The sequence below is a fragment of the Chionomys nivalis genome, chromosome 13 (assembly GCF_950005125.1).
Source record: "Chionomys nivalis chromosome 13, mChiNiv1.1, whole genome shotgun sequence".
Classification (NCBI taxonomy): domain Eukaryota; kingdom Metazoa; phylum Chordata; class Mammalia; order Rodentia; family Cricetidae; genus Chionomys; species Chionomys nivalis.
The window spans coordinates 76,119,050-76,131,818 of record NC_080098.1 but is presented as its reverse complement, the minus strand read 5'-3'; the positions used below and the strand labels follow the sequence as shown (position 1 = coordinate 76,131,818).

Sequence of the window (12,769 nt, the reverse complement as noted above, 5' to 3'; positions counted from 1 at the left end):
TAGTATTGATTACCTTCTTTACTCTTTATTAGTCTACCCAGATTGTTTTGGTTTTGTATTTTAATTATTATTGAGGGTTTTTGAGGTGTGGGCATTGTTTGAGATCAAGCCTCATTAAACCCATACTGGTTTCAAAATCATTACATAACTGAGGATCGCCTTGAAAGTCTGATTCTCCTGCCTTCCACCCCCCATTCTCCAGACCCCTGGAGTTACATGTGTACATCACCACCCCCAGTTTACAAGTCTTAAGGACTAAACCCAGGGCTTCACACATGCTAGGCAGGTACTCTACCTAGTGACCCACACCCCCGTCCCAAAGTTCCTATTTGAAAGATATTTTGAGGTACATATTTTTGGTTTTGAAGGGACTACTTATCTTCTAGAAGTGTGCTCCCTTCTGCTCACACCGACAATACGACACGACCTTGGAGTTGGGGAGTCCTCAGAAGGAGCTGACTTCTTCTCTGACTTCTTGACCCAAAAGGTTCTCCTCACGTGAGAGGAGGAGGAAGTTTGAGGCATCCTCATCCCCTAAGAAGAAGGCTGAGAATGATCTGCTTTACAGGGTCCTTCCAAAAGTGCAGACAGATGCTTACAGAGTACTTGTCATTGTTCATCCTGACTATCATGGGTCTGTGAGTCACGTCTGACTTCCGATGCAATCCTCAAGTAAAACAATGAAGAATCTTATTGCCTAAGGTTCAAAATCTGAATTTTCAATTAAATGCATATGTGTGTCTCATGTCAGTCAGATTGTTTTTATTGTCTGACTCAGGCTCCTTGCTTCATCTTCTCATTTATTTAATGGCTAACTTCTGTGGGAGTTTTGGGAAGTTTTGGTAGATCTTGAGCCATAAGAAGCAGCTGTGTCCCTCAAATAAACAGTCACCCTACACAGCCACTGGCTTTCAGAAAGTGTCTAACCAGAGATGCCTTTGGGGCTTGGTCTAGAACAGTGACTAAGCACTGTCAAGCAGAATGTCCTGTGTTGCTCTGAGGTATGAAGCATTACCTGTTTGATGCAGAAACATTACATAACTGCTATGCCTGAGCCTTTCCAGTCCGGTGACTCATCAGTTTCATGGAGCCATTCATCAACATCATTATCCTGGTCACCATCAATTACTGTTTGCAGAGCACCCACACGGAGATGACAGTGTGCTCAGTGCCTGGGAGAGCACAAGGAAGACAAAGATATAGGTGCTAAAGTAAACTACTTGGGCCACACATCTGAATATGAACCATAGAACAAACATACCTGTGAGTCCAAGCCTACCAAGTAACACGCGGTAGAACCAACTCGCTGAAACGCACCCTGGTTCGGCACAATGCTGATTTGTATTGCAGAGAGCACTGAACAGATGGTCTTCCCACACGAGGGATGTTGAGAAAGGTTCCCAGACTCTTTGAGGACCCCAGAATCAGGCTCTAAGAGTTTAGAAAGGCAATCAGGTGTGGTGGCTTGGGCCTATAATCCTAGCACTTGGGAGGAAGAGACAGGAAGAGTTCAAGGTCATCTTGGCTACATAGTATCTCATTTTTGAATTTTCAAGTATTAAATCATTTTATTTGTGCGGATTTTTTAATTATTTGTCACATTTTGTCTATTTGTTTCTATGTGTGTGGGGGTGCACACATGCTGTGGTGTGCATGTGGAGGTCCGAGGACAACTTTCAGGAATAAGTTCTCTCTTTCCACTATTTGGATTCTGGGGATTGACTCACCAGAGCCTTTAGCTGCTAAACCATCTAACCAAGCCCCTACATAATGAATCTGAGAACAGCCTGGGCTACATGAGACATTGTCTCAAAGCAAAATCAACAAAAGAATTTGGAAAGGCCTTTGTTAACCACTGAACCAAACTCTCCAAAACCCTTTTAGAATATCCCTGACTGAGAATAATGTATAATCAGTGATCACCATCTCTAAAGATCTCTAAAGAAATTCCAGGGGAGATGTCTTGGGTTAAGAAATTGAAATCTGGGACTAAAGAGATGGCTCAGTGGCTTAAGAGCACTAGCTCCTCCTCTAGAGAACCCAGGTTTAATTGCCAGCACCCACATGGCATCTTACAACTGTCTGAACTCCAATTCCAGGGGATTCAACACTTTCACACAGACATACATGCAGGCAAAACACCAACGCACATAAAATAAATAAATAAATCTTTTTTTAAAAAAATAAAGACAAGTAAAGAAAAAAACTGAAATCTTAGAAAATTCTATGAGGAAATTATAGTGCTGGGGGCTGACTCCTTGGGTAAGGCAATTGCTGTATGAGTTTGAATCCCCAAAATCTACACAAAAATCCAGACACATTAAGATGCATCTGAAACCCCAGTTATCTCCTGTCAGTAACTTCTGATTTTCAGGTGGGTACTGGCGTTGAACCAAGACCATTTTCTTCCATTATCACTAATTCCAAATTCCTCCTCAGTTTTACACCCTCTTCATTTCCTTTTGGTGCTAGATTAAGGAAGAACAGAAAGAAAAACAAGTTGACAGCTCTAATTTGATTCTTAGGGCTGGAGATACCACGCGCAGAACCCTGAGTTCTGTTCTCAGCACTGCATAAACTGGGGATGATGACATGTGCCTGTCACCCCAGCACTGGGAGACTGAAGCAGGAGGATTCTCAGGACATTTAATAAGTTCAAAGCCAGCCTAGGCTCCATGAGCCCTGTCTCAAAAAGGGACAGATAGGCAGGCAGACAGACGGGCGGGCGGGCATCAGTTTGTTCCCATGTCTTTCTGAGGAGCACATTCAAGCTTCCTATAGGACTTAAACAGGAACCCGGCAGTTTATAAGCAGGTCCTGAGTCCTTAGTATGGGACCATTCCCAGTTCTGAAAACAAGACGTGTGTCTGCTATCACCCTGTGCTTGGTAGGTGGGCACTGAGATTGGCTGGTACATAGCAGCTTCTTACTTGGAAAAATACTAGAAGGGAATGCCACACCAATCACACAATCACAGGCTAACCCTGTAAACCGAATGTTTTCCCCCAGGAAGCCCAGCACTCACCTGTAGAATCAGGGCCTCACTTCCCTCTCAATGCCCAGTGCAAAGCTACCAGTGGCTCCCTAGTATCTCCTGATCCTGCACCCTAAGAAAGAAGAGAAATGGGAACCAGCTCTTGGTGCTGAGCAAGGATGGAGAGACCTCCTTGCCTGTCACGGTAGGTTTCCTGTTCCACAGACCTGTCCAGTGCGGTATTCTCACTCAGAACTGGAAAGTGGCCACTGTGTTCATAGTTCAAGAAGCAGAGCTTGATGAAGTCAGAGTTCTTCTGTCTGTTGACCATGTAGGGTGTCCGGTCCCGGGCTCATGTGAGCAGAGATAATAAACAGAGGGGCTGGAGCTGTAACCTCGACTGAGTAAGCCACGCATGAATGAGCGACAAGGAGCAAGGGTTGAAACGGTTGCTCTGTCCTCGCCAACCCTGCTCTGTGGACACCCACCTCTCTGGGCCCTGGTGAGATTCAGAACAGGGAAGCCCAATAGAGGGTGCACCCCCAAGAAACTTGCAGAGAAGAAGGAGCCAAGCACACCCAACAGTCACTGGGTGGGAAGACATAGTCAAGAAACTTTAGAAAACCTAGAAGTAGCCGGGCGGTGGTGGCGCACGCCTTTAATCCCGGCACTCGGGAGGCAGAGGCAGGCGGATCTCTGGGAGTTCGAGGCCAGCCTGGTCTACAAGAGCTAGTTCCAGGACAGGCTCCAAAACCACAGAGAAACCCTGTCTCGAAAAACCAAAAAAAAAAAAAAAGAAAGAAAAAAAAGAAAAGAAAACCTAGAAGTAACCTTCATATTACTCACTGACATTAAATAATGAACTTTCTTCAAAATGAATTTATGATGTGACCAATGACCTAATAGAAATTATACAAAGACGATAAAATGTTTGCTTTTTTAAAAGAAATACAAACAGACAATATGAAATAATACCATACCATTTAGCATCATGCTAAATGAAAGATATAACAAAGAATATATAATACACATGCCTGTTCCTACAAGGTTCATGGCCCAGACTAGTCTTAAACTTGGTATACAACATAAGGCAGCCTTAAATTCATGATCTTACTGCCTCCACTTCCCAAGTGCTGGGATTACAGACCTGGGTTTCTATGCATGGCTATATGAAATTCTTATAAAGCAAAGCCAGGGGCTGTAAAGACTGCTCCAGTCGTTAGGAGTAGTTGCTGCCCTTTCAGAGGACCTCAGTTCAGGTCCCAGAACCCATGCCAGGCAGCTCACACCTTCCTTTAACTCCTGCTTCAGCAAATCTAAGTTCCTTTCTGGACTCTATGGGCACTTGAAAACACATGACACACACACATAAATTAATTGATTGATTAAATTTTAATATAATTTAAAGTAAAAAAAGCAAACCTAGAGGGATGGAGAGCAGATGGGTTGAAGCCAGGTATGGAGAAGGGGGTTCTGGGGGATGCAGATATTCCTTAGCATGATTTTGATAGTTACACATTATATATTTTTATGTATTTGAAGCTTACCCAAATATACACTTAAAACTGGTGGATTCTATTGTATATAAACTATATCTCGATTGTACAGTCGAATGAGGCAATCACATGAAAGGTCCAAGGAAAACATTGCCTTTCTTTTCTCTTTTATAAATGGAGAAACTGATGCCCAGAAAGGGTGTTTTTGTTGTTGTTGTTTTGTTTTGTTTTGTTTTGTTTTTTTGGATTTTCGAGACAGGGTTTCTCTGTAGCTTTTGGTTCCTGTCCTGGAACTAGCTCTTGTAGACCAGGCTGGCCTCGAACTCCCAGAGATCCGCCTGCCTCTGCCTCCCGAGTGCTGGGATTAAAGGTGTGCGCCACCACCAACCGGCTTAGAAAGGGGTTTTTATTATTCAGAATTACACATCTCTGCTCACAGATCTAAGCCTGTCTCCTTTCTTATTTCTTTCTTTCCTCCCTGCCTGCCTGTCTGCCCTTTCCTTTTCCTCTTCCTCCTTCACTCCCTCCTTTCCTTCCTTCTTCCTTCTTTCCCTTCCTGACTCCTTCCTTTCCCCTTTCCTTGCTATTTTCTCTCCTTGCCTCCCTTTCAACTCTCCTGCCCCTTCTTCTTTCTTTCCTTCCAGAGAAGCTAGACCTAGGCTATCACACAGGGGCTCACACTGACTCCAGTTAATGCCTGCAATCTTTTTCTACAGTATCTAACTAACTTCTTCTTTGGATGATACCACATCAAGTACAGCAGGTAATAAGAGATCTTTTTTTTTTTTTCTTGTGAGACAGGGTTTCTCTGTGTAACAGTCCTGGCTGTCCTGGCGTTTGCTTTGTAGACCAGGCTGGCCTTGAACTCACAGAGATCTGCCTGCCTGTGCCTCCCGAATGCTGGAATTAAAGGCGTGCACCAGCACTGCCTAGCCAACTTGAGATCTTTTCATTCTTCCTGTTCTGCTTCCTTGCCAGCACATTTAAATTTTGTTGTCATACATATAATTCACAGGCATCCTAACACGATTTGCAGATATTCAGTAGTTTCGTCTGAACACATCCTCTCTGTACTCAGGAGACAGAAGCAGTAGGAGCTCTTAACAAACTTATTGCAAAGAAATGATTGGTACATTGTGTGGGCTGACTAGGCAGAGCAGGACATCAGGAAAAGCTTGCCAGGACTTGCCAGAAAAGTCAAGACCATGGGTGGATTTCCTTTCCTCCCCAAGGAAGCCGTAGTCTAACAATTAATGCTCTATGAATATTGACAAAGGAAGACATCCGTGGTATGACAGCAGATATAAAACAGACAGAAGAAGATACCCATGGTAATGCTGCACATAAAAGACACAGAGGGAGACACGCATGGTGACCCCAGATGTAAAATAGACAGAGCAGTTGGAGAGATGGCTCAGCAATTAAGAGAATGGCTGCTCTTCCAGAGGATCCCCAGCACCCTCATAGTGACCCATAACTGTGTGTAACTCCAGTTTCAGCGGTTATTATACCCTCTTCTGGCACTAGCCATGAATGTGGTGCACAGTTATATATGTAGGCAAAGCACATAAAGTAAAAATAATTTTAAAAATAAAAACAAACAGGCCACATACATGGTGGTTGCGCACACCTTTAATCCCAGCCCTTGGGAGGCAGAGGCAGTCCAATCTCTGAATTTGAGGTCAGCCTGGTTTAAAGAGTGAGTTCCAGGACAGTCAAGGCTACACAGAGAGAGAAACCCTGTCTTGAAAAATTACAAGTTAATTAATTAGACAAAGACAGCTATGGTGTGACACCAGATGTAAAACAGGAAGACAGTTATATAGCGGTGCTGGTTGTAAAAAGTTGCAGTTTATGCCATATAAGCTCCTAGATGTTTGCTAAGACCCTAAGTGGTAGACATTTTAGACTTCTGGACCTATTTTACTAACATGATTCTTCGGCCTCTGAGAAAGATCTGATGGTGTCTGGTTTATACTCCATGTCTGCAAGCCTGACAGCTACACTGTCCCGACCATCACCTGTTCTCTCCTGTGGAAATAGCCACCTTATGTTCCAGGTCACCACTACAGCTATGCAGGATCTACCCCTCAACTGCAGTTATAGACGCCTTGAAAACGGGGATCAGATGCCAGGTCCCTGTCAAAGGAGCTGAGGCAGAGCCAGTAACAGACTGTGAGCCCTTATAGTTTGGGCAGAGTCAAAGAATCACATTCCACCCATAATGAAGGCAACAGCCAGCTTTGTCAGAGTGTCTGTAGCATGATTAATAAAAACCCAGAGACTGATATTGGGGTTCAACCTGAAGGTCAGAAAAGTGAAACAGCCAGCCACTGGCTCTTACCTCTACCTCAGTCCAAAATGGCAATCCTACCTCCAGGAATCCTCAGAATGAGATGACTAAGATCAAGGTAAGAGTCAGTGGCTTACTGTTTTGCTTTTCTGACCTTCAGGTTGAACCCCAATACCTGTTTCTGGGTTTTTATTAATTGTGCTACAGTTGTCTTTAAAGACAGAGAGTAACGGTTCCTGCGAGTTTCTTCCTGCTCTCTGTATCTGTCCTCTGGCCTCTAGCCACTTCCCTTGTGTCATGGCCCCGAAATGGCAATCTGCGCTTCTGCCTCAGTCCAAGAAACCCAAATCGGCTCCTTCCCCAAAACTGGAGGACAAGTCTGCCTCTCCTAGCCTGCCGAAGGGAGAAAAAGAACAGCAAGAAGCAACTGAACACATTGACGAAGTACAAAATGAAATAGACAGACTTAATGAACAAGCAAGTGAGGAAATACTAAAAGTAGAACAAAAATATAACAAACTCCGCCAACCATTTTTTTCAGAAGAGGTCAGAATTGATCGCTAAAATCCCAAATTTTTGGGTAGCCACATTTGTCAATCATCCACAAGTGTCTGCACTGCTTGGAGAGGAAGACGAAGAGGCTCTGCATTATTTAACCAGAGTTGAAGTAACAGAATTTGAAGACATTAAATCAGGTTTCAGAATAGATTTTTATTTTGATGAAAATCCCTACTTCGAAAATAAAGTTCTCTCCAAAGAATTTCATCTGAATGAGAGTGGTGACCCATCCTCAAAGTCCACTGAAATCAAATGGAAATCTGGAAAGGATTTGACAAAACGCTTGAGTCAAACACAGAATAAGGCCAGCAGGAAGAGACAACATGAAGAGCCAGAGAGCTTCTTTACCTGGTTTACTGACCACTCTGATGCAGGTACAGATGAGTTAGGAAAGGTCATCAAAGATGACATTTGGCCAAACCCCTTGCAGTACGATGAAGAGGGAGAGGCAGAAGATGATGATGATGATGATGATGAAGGGGAAGAAGGCTTGGAAGATATTGATGAGGAAGGAGATGAAGGTGAAGGGGAAGAAGGAGAGGAGGATGAAGGGGAAGAAGGAGAGGAGGATGAGGCAAGGGTGACTAGCACAGAAGACTGATGGATTCCGACTCTCTTTTTTATTTTCTTTTTATTTTTTAAATTTCTCCAGTCCCTGGGAGCAAGTTGCAGTCATTTCCCTCCTGTCCCCAATCCCTCTTGTGCTCAGTCGCCCTGTTTCTGAGGTCTCGTTTCTCAATACCATGGTTCTCAACTTATTTTGGGGGAAATGTCTTGAGCAAAATACAATGGGAAAAGAATCTCCACTACTCTGTTCTACATTCATTTTTATCTTTTCTTGTCTTGAACTGTGGATTCAACACCACCACCACCACCGTGCTCTGTGGGAAAAAAGAAAAGCCCTCCAGCCCCTTTGGCTCTGCTGGAGGCTGGTGGGTGCTAGGCCCCTGTGTAGTAGTGCATAGATTCTAGCTTTTTTCCTTTCTCTGTATATTGGGCTCAGAGATTACACTGTGTCTATATGAATACAGACAGTTAGCATTTACCAACATGTATCTGTCTACTTTCTCTTGTTTAATAAAAAGAAAAAAAGGGGGGGTTAGAAGGTCAGCAAGGGTGGGTTTGAAGTGTCTGGGGGGGTAAGTGGGCATTGTGACAACATGGCTTCTCCTTTGGCATGTTTAATTGTGATGTTTAACAGACATCCTTCCAGTTTAAGATGACACTTTTAAAATAAAATTCTCTCCTAACGATAACTCGAGCCCTACCACTCAATGGGAGAATCAGCAGAACCTGTAGGGGTTTATTTGGAGTTCACATTCTCTGTTGTAACTTTATTTTTAATTTTTTTTATTTTTAGTTTTTTGGTTTTCACTGGAAGGAAAAGATGCTCATTTTAAATGTTGAAGTGTACAAGTTGCTTTGTTACAATAAAACCAATGTATGCACAAAGACAGAGAGTAACAAACAGCACATCGGGCTTTTCCAAGATGAAATCTCAAGGAGCAGAGGCCCCTCAACTAGAGAGATTCGGTGTCAATGTGAACCTTATGCTATGTAAGGACTCAATCTTCGCCTCAAAACTTTCTGTGTTAGACTCTTGGTCTCCAGTGTGGCAGTATTGAGAGGGGCGGGGCCTAGCGGATGGTGGTTAGATAATGGGGCCACCACTCTTGGAAAGAATGCTGTTCTTACAAGACTGGGTTAGTTCTGCGGTAGACTGATATAAAAGCAAAAGTCTGACCCCCTCCTTAGGTTTTTCATCCTCTCATGCATGCATCCCTTCAGAAAATACACATTTTCCTATCCTCCTCTCTAACATATTACGACATAGCCAGGAAACCATTCCTATGACTCCTAGACCTTTATCTTCCAACTGTGAGCCCAAGTTAATCTCTTTTCTATATACATTATCCAGCCTCAGGTATTTTATTACAGACAAAAAATAGACAAGGACATTTTACTACTTAAGGACCCCCAAAACAAGAAAATTACCTGGGATGTTAGGCCAATATTTAAAAAAAATGATTTGAAGGAAATATTAATCACTGTCTACTGCTTCATTGAACTGAATCCGCCTAGCACAGGAGTGGGTCATACTGAGGCCTGACATAGAAAAAACTCAACAAGGGTTTTCAAAATGAAAGAACAGGAAATCACCACTTCCTGCATCCAAGCATTGAGCAACTATCATCCCAAGCTCCCTGCCCTTTTCATCTCAACACTTCACACTTTCTCCCTATCAGGAACAGGAACATGAGGAGGCCACTTGAAAAATAAGAGTCTAGTTCCACAGATCTGACCAAAGCCCTAGAAGTCAGAACCAAGACTGTTACCTGTGTTATTCTGGCCTCCTTCCCCAAGAGAGCACCAAGCAAATCAAATCTGAACTTCTCAAGACCCTCTGCCTCAAAGCCAACACCTTTTCTCCAGTGGAACTGGAGTATTTTATAAGGAAGAAGGGGAGGAGCAGTGGGAGAGAAGAAAGAGAAGGATGAGGGGGAGCGGAGAAGAAGAGGAAATTGAAGTAGGGGAGAAGGAAAGAATAAGGAAGGGAAGAAGAGGAAGGAGTAAAATTTGCCATGTTCAGCTGCAGGATTTGTATGGCTTTAGGTTGACTGGTGACTCATTTCTCAAGGATATATGCGTCTTCAAGAGAGAAACTCTGGAAGTGGTTGGTTTATATCACAGCTGTTATCCCACCTCATTGTTTCAAACAGTCTTATGAAGTCATCATCACTCAATATTTTATAGTAGATGAAACCAAGGCTTAAAAAGAGCACATCTCTGGTCTCTAGTTTCTGCTTGCAAAAGTGAGACTGAAATTCTCCACATTTCAGTCCTCATGAGTCGGATGGTAAACTGGGCCAAAGGATAATGAAAGTTGTTCCTTGGATTGATTGGCTCATTATTTTTCCAATGAGATGGCTCGGCAGGTGGAAGAAGAGATCTGACTTCTCTCTTATTGCTACACGTGTGCAATAGCACTAGAGCACACACACATACACAGGCTGCAATAATAATAATAATAATAAATGATAGTAATAATGGCTATCATTATCTCCTCTTGCAGGAGAAGCAGAACTAAGTAACATCATCTCTCCACAGAAGCACTCAGGGCCAGAGGTTTTGTTTCACACTCTGGGATCTTATCTGTGGTAGACACTCACTAAATTAGCATTGCAGGTGGCATCTCTTAGGCTAAGAGAGAAGCTGCTGCTAGTGTGGCTACAGCTTCCTGGAGATCCTGGGACATGACCCCAGAACTCAATAGGTCTCAAATGGACGCAGGAAACCCTGGTCCCAGGACATATAAAACACGTGCATTTCTCATGTCCTTTGTAAGCTTTGAAATGTTCCCAGGGAGCCTGGATCTCCCTTGTTGCTTCTTTCTGGGTGTCTGCAGAATGTGTATATATAGTTGTCTGTGCTCACATGTGTAAACGTAAACGTACAGGCAAGAGATTGATGTGAGTCTGTTCCTCAGCTACTCTCTCCACATTTTGTTTTGTTTTGTTTTTCAAGACAGGATATCTCTGTAACAGTCCTAGCTGTCCTGGAACTCACCATGTAGACCAGGCTGGCCTTGAACTCACAGAGATCCATCTGCCTCTGCCTCCCAAGTGCTAGGATTAAAAGTGTGTGCTACCACCTCATTTTTTGAAACAGTCTCTTGCTGAAGATCTCACTGATTAGGCTGGATAGGATGCCCAGCAAACTCCAGGAATCCTGTCTGAATCTCCAGCTCTGATATTACAGGTACACACCTCCACAACTGACACCTTAACCTGCTGAGACATCTTGCTTTCTTTTTGCTCCCTGGGTGTGACCCTCCTTGAATGAAGGCACTAAGAGTCACAGAACAGCAACACTTCACATGGAGTTCCTTTGAAAGCCAGGAAAGTGTATGGGGCTGGAAGGGCTGTGCCGAGGAATTGGTGCCTTTCTGGAACACGGGGTCTTATCCCAGTATACAGCCTAATTAGCCTGAGAATACCCACCTGTGTGATCCTTGCTCCCTAGACAGAAAACCTAGAATGCTGTGTAGACACTGAGATAGAACAGCCAATCTCCAAGCCAATCGCCATGTGGCAGGGTTACAAAGCCGGAAACCTCCTTCTGCTGTCATCTGAATCTGCTTTTTGACGGGGAGGGGCAGCATCTGGGCAGAGGATCTTATGAACAGGATGCATTTAAAAGAAGCAATTCTTCCTTTAAGGCAGGCAAATGCAGAGAATAGCTTAGAAACCTGAGAGGCACACACCCCTCTTCTGTCTAAACACTTGGCAATCTAGGACCCCGACCTACGTAAGCATGCTGTGTACAGACACCTCTCTCCTAAAAAGGCATCTAGTAACCAAGCACCTCACCTCCCGCACGTACTCCCTGCTCCAAACAATGGATTAAGTTTCTCCTTGACAAACATCAAGTGTGAATAATTTCTACCCAAACAGTTACAACTGTAACTGGATAGAAAGGGAACCACCAACCCAGCCTGAACTGGCTTTGGATGTGTGTGCAATAAAACAAACCGTGTCCACCAGTGAACTTTCAGGGGGAATTTCCTATTTCCTATCTTATACCTATGCATAATTGGATGTGTATGCAATTAAAGTCAGATGAATTGTAGGAAGGAATATTCACAGTCAAGATTATATGACTCAAATCTGTCAATCAAAATAGAAAACTACCCCCTGGACATTATGGCACATGCCTGTTGTAGGATAATCTTTTTGTACACTATAAAGATGTGTCTCTGCCTAAGGCACCTTCTGATTGGTTTAATAAAGAGCTGAATAGACAATAGCTAAGCAGGAAGAGGTTAGGTTGAAGTTCTGGGCAGAGATAGGAACTCAGGATGAATCTAGGTGTGAAGAGAGACACTAGCGAGACATGGAGGGAGTCAGACATTCAGAATGGAAGTAAGGTAAAAAGCCAACGTCAGAACATAGATTAATAGGAACAGGTTAAGTTAAGAGCTAGTTTGGAACAAGCCTGAGCTAAAGGCCAAGCTTTCACCAATAATAAGTCTCTGTGTCATTATTTGGGGCTGGCAACCCAAAGAAAGTCCGATGAGAAAACTTACCACACATACCTTTAGTCCCACCCCTAGGAAAGCAGAGGCAGGCAGACTCTGAGTTCTAGGCTGACCAGGGAGATGTAGCAAAACCCTGTCTCAAAAACAATAAGTAGAGTCAGGGCTGCATGCCCTTAACCCCAGCACTTGGAAGGCAGAAGCAAACAGATCTCTATAAATTCAAGGCCAGCCTGGTCTACATAGTGAGTTCCAAGCCAGTCGAAGCTATAACAGAAAGACCTGTTAAAAATAAAAATAAATAAACAAAAAACAAAGAAACCTGTGGTTTTGGCACACACATGGGAGACACAGGCAGGAGATCTCTGAGTTTCAGACCACTTTGATCTACTGTGCAAGTTCCAGGAAGCCAG

At 43.5% G+C, this 12,769-nt stretch overlaps 1 pseudogene; it reads left to right on the top strand.

Moving 5' to 3' along the window:
* The first annotated feature begins 7,060 nt into the window (after positions 1 to 7,060).
* LOC130885567 (protein SET-like) lies at positions 7,061 to 7,922 on the top strand (annotated as a pseudogene).
* The last annotated feature ends 4,847 nt before the right edge of the window (positions 7,923 to 12,769 follow it).